Genomic DNA, 4,824 nt, shown 5'->3' with positions numbered 1-4,824 from the left:
TCCAATTGGGTCCTCCAATGATCCCCAGTCTCAAATTCAGCAGGTCCCCACATGATTTTCGCACGCTGCCCACCACTCCTCTGGTCTCCCAGTGGACACCCCACCCACCAAGGAGCCCCAGCCTCATCCTAGACTCCTGCCTCTCCACTCCCTATTCCTCACCAAGTGGGCTAATCTGCCCCCTAACTCTTCCTCACACCCTGAACCTGTCCCTCCTTTTTACCAGCAGGATGGCTAGGCCCCCGGCCACACTCTACCCAGCAGCCAGGTGATCCTCCTAGAGCAAGCTTGTCTAACCCCTGGCCCATGGGTGCACGAGCCCCGGGATGGCTCTGAATGCGGCCCAACACAAATTCGTAAACTTTCTTGATACATTATGAGATGTTTTTGTGATTTTTTGTTTTTGTTTCTTAGCTCATCAGATATCGTTAGTGTTAGTGTATTTTACATGTGGCCCAAGGCAATTCTTCTTCTTCCAATGTGGCCCAGGGAAGCCAAAAGATTGGACGCCCCTGTCCTAGAGGATCCGTCCGACCCTGTCATTCCCTGCCTAACCCCCTGCCGGCTCCTCTGTCAGTGAAGAGGTCAGCGTCCTCACATGGCCTACAAGTTCCTGCACATCCTCCTCTCCACCCTCCCGCCAGACTGCGCACCAGGCACCCTGCCCACGGCTCTGGTCTCAGCCCTTCACTCCAGTGACACCCTTGGGTGATATTTATGCGTCTACCAGGCCTAAGCTGAAATGTCCCTGCCTCTGGGGGGCCTGTCCTGACCCGCTGAGCCTGGGTCCCTTGACCTGAGCCATCATCACACCCACCAGCCCATCTGTAAAGCCGTCTGTCCATTTGTCTGTCGTCCTTCTACACCACCACCAGCATGACGGCCAGGCCCACGTCTGGGCCTTTGCAGTGTTTCCCTGGTGACCTAGGCAAAGTGCAAACGTTTGTTGAGTGAATGAAGGAAGAAGCCTCTCGGTGGCCTCATCTCTCATCCCTGAGGCAGGGTGGTGGGGCAGACGGAAACCATCCAGGCAGCCATGGCTCAGCTCTGTCCCAGCTTCACCACTAATTTGCTGTGTGCTCTTGGGGGAGCACTCGCTCTGTCTTGTTTCTTCACAAGGGGAGGGAGCTGGTTGGATGACCTGGTCTCTAAGGTCTCTCTCTGATCCAAGATTCCCCTTCTACACACCACAGACAGGCCGCTCGCTCCATTCCTGCCCATGAAACCCCCTTTGTCTCTACTGTTCCTCCTATGTGAACTGTCCCTCTGTTCCTCCTCTTTGTCCCACCTACCCAGTGCCAGTGTCTCCACTGTGTAAATTTCTAAATTCTCTTTTCTAGAGTTTTCTTTATAATGAACATGTATCACTTCAATTTTGAATTTTCTTTTATTATTTTGTAAGACACAGAAGTAACTTATGCTCATGATAAAACAAGAAGTCAAATACAGGTGAACAGCCCTAATCCAAAAGCCTGAAATCTGAAATGCTCTAAAATCCTAAATGCTCGCGACCAACACAACAGCACAGGCGGTAAATTCACACCTGACTCCACGTGACAGGTGCAATCCAAACTTTGTTTCATGCACAAAATTATTTAAACTATTATATAAAATTACCTTTAGGCTGTAAGTGTAAGATATATAAGAAAAAACCAACTTCATGTTTAAACTTGGGTTCCCACCCCCCAGCTCAATCATTATGCATATGCAAATATTCCAAAATCCAAAAGAAATTAGAAATCTGAAACGTTTCTGGTCCAAAGCATGTCAGATAAGGCATACTCAACCTGTAAAAGTATGACACTGGGCGCGGTGGCTCACGCCTGTAATCCCAGCACTTTGGGAGGCTAAGGCAGGTGGATAACCTGAGGTCAGGAGTTTGAGACCAGCCTGGCCAACATGGTGAAACTCCATCTCTACTAAAAATACAAAAATTAGCCGAGTGTGGTGGCGGGCACCTGTTATCCCAGCTACTTGGGAGGCTAAGGCAGGAGAATCGCTTGAACCCGGAATACAGACGTTGCAGTGAGCCAAGATCATGCCACTGCACTCCAGCCTGGGCGACAGAGCGAGACTCCATCCCAAAAAAAAAAAAAAAAAAAAAAAAATGTAAAATACGAAGCGAAAATCCCTCGCCCCATACCACACCCAAAGGTGACCAACCACTATAACCAGCTGGCGCATTTCTATAATCAGAACAAAAACCAACACGTATTTATTTCAGCCAACACCAACAAACGAATGCTCCCACTCTTTCAGGTCAGGTCCACATGCTCACCCCTCCACACACGCTCCTCCAGTACTCCAGGGCTCTTTCTTTTTGAGGTGGCTCTGACATCAGACTGCCTGCCACTTACAAGCTCTGCCACTTACCTAACCTCCCTCTGCCTCAGTTTCTTCATGCAAGTGTGGATAATAACAACGCTCTGTTGATACAGTTATTGCGAGGAGTAAATACTCTTGCACATAGGAAGCTCTTAGAATGGTGCCTGGGTGAACTGAGTGCCTTCCAAATGTCAGCACTTACCACTGTTATTGAGTAACTATCCTGTGCTGAGCAACAGGGATACCAAAGTTTGGGTACAGAACCCCTGTGTCTTCTGGGAGCTGACAGTGGCACCGGGGGTCAAGGCACCTGCGTGCGTGTGCACACACATAGCCCTGCCTACAGGCGGCTCTCCTCAGCCCTTAAAACACTCAACACATGTTATCTCATCTGATTCTTAGGATCATCCTGAGCAGGGGCCAGTGCTGGCATCTCAGAGGCTCAGAGGGCTTAAATGCCCAGTGTCAGGGCACACAGCTAAGAAGGGCCAGCCAGGATCCAAACCCAGGCCAGCTGGATCCATGACTCCACCAAAGAGCCACAAGAAAGCACTACCCACCCACCCAGGGTTAAGTGGAGCCCAGCCAAGCACAGTGAGAGGCGGGCCAGGAGAAAGGGCAGCGGGGGCTTCGGGAGCAGTGGGGCAGGCCAGCAGGGCCTGAGACACTGACGTTTATTATTCCCACGCGCTGGCCTTGTCTCCGCAGCCAGGCCACCATGTCCCAGAGGGCTGGCCCACGCCTCAACCTCGTGTCCTACTGCCACCCTCGTCCCATGTGCCGCAGAGCTGGCCACACATTCACTGACTGGTGTCTGCTTCCTCAGCTCCTCTCACTAAAGCATCCATGACACCTGGGGAAGCAGGTTGAGGAGGAAAAGCTGCCCGCTGGGCCAGAGGCAGGGCCGGGAGGTAGAGAGGATTGAACACGCACAGACCTGGGTCCCGGTGTGGCCTTAGCCTCTGACTATTTTGGAGTCCCCAGATGAGCCACCCTGCCTTTGTTAATCTCAATCACCTCGTCTATAAGATGGGCAGACTGTTACCCTCTCTTGGGGCAGTTATGAGGGTTAAGGGAGGGGCCTTGGGAAGATGCTCTGGACAGCAGCGAGCCGTAGTGTTGTCTGCGAGTGTGGGGGCTGACACACTTGTTGAACACTGACCTGATGTGCTTTTTCTCCTTTCCAGGCAAGAATCAATATTAATGAGCCCACTTAACAGATGGCACCCAGAGAGGACAAAAACCTGCCTGGGTAATGCAGTTAGAAAGTAGTGGAGCTAGGATTTGAACCCAGGTCCCTCTAAGCCCCATGTGCTTCCACTGTAGAGGCCTCCAGGTGAGGAGGCAGTATTTGCATGGAGGCCTCATGTGCCATGCCAGGTGGAGTCTCAGACCTCAGCCTGTGAGTCTAAGGCATTATCAGAGAGCTGCAGCCCTGGAGCCTTCAGGCCCGGCCTCCTCCATCTGGCTCCCTCTGATCCTCCCGGCTCAGCTCACGGCCTCGGGGAAGGTTTCTGGGTTTGATGATGCCATTAGAGATCCCCAGGGGTCTCTGCCCACCTGAGGACCTGGGAGCCAGTGACCCCTTGCTCCCAGGAGGGGCTGGCGCCAATAACCCAGCTGGAGCCTGGCTGGGTGGTGCCCCAGGAGAGGCGAAGGCGCCAGTTCTTGAGATGGGGAAACAATGAGGTATGTCTAAGCCTCCCTCTCTAGGCCCGGAGCAGTGACTTTGGCCTCTTCCTCCCCACCAACTAGGGGTCAGAATTATGGGGGAGGTACATCTGTTCCTCCTCCACACAACACTCACCCTTCACTTCTCTGAAATGCAACGGGCCTAACACCAGATTAGGGGGTAGGGGTGGTGGAATGGGAGCTCAGGTCAGGGTTCTGGGTATTTACCCCAGCAGGGATCTCCCTCCACACCCTCGCTGGCCCTGGCTACTCCCGAGCCGACTTCCCTTCCCACAGCCAGGCCTAGGATTCCCCAGGTTGAGGCTGAGCCTTCAGCGCCTGCCCTGAGAGACACACCTGCCCAGGTCGGTGCTGCCCAATCCAGAGGGGCCTGGCGGCCAGGCCTGGCAGGTAGGCCCATCTGGGCAGGCAGGGCTCGGGGAGGGGCCCAAGACATCCTCCTCCCAGCACCAACAACGTCGTAGACCCCAGGAAACTGCGACCCCCGCCCCTGCAGGCTGTTCCCAGCTCTATTCAGAAACCTTCGAACTGGGCACAGGCTAAGATGCAGCTTGCCTGCCCGCTCCGGGATCGCCCCGACCCCAGACCCTGCCGCAGCCCGGAGGTCGGGGAGAAGGCGACCTCCGAGCCCCCTCCTCCAATTCCAGCGCAGACCTCCCAGCCTAGGACAAGGAATGGCGGAGGGAATAGCCTCATGAACATGCAGCGGCTACCAGTCCGGACTTGAGGCTGGCGGGGCTTCTTGGGGGGCGGGGTGGGGCTCTGTCCCGGGAAGAGACCCCATTCCCACTCTGCCCTCTCGTTCCC

Source organism: Mandrillus leucophaeus, unplaced genomic scaffold (genome assembly GCF_000951045.1).
Source record: "Mandrillus leucophaeus isolate KB7577 unplaced genomic scaffold, Mleu.le_1.0 Scaffold66, whole genome shotgun sequence".
Lineage (NCBI taxonomy): Eukaryota > Metazoa > Chordata > Mammalia > Primates > Cercopithecidae > Mandrillus > Mandrillus leucophaeus.
This window is presented reverse-complemented; position numbering follows the sequence as displayed.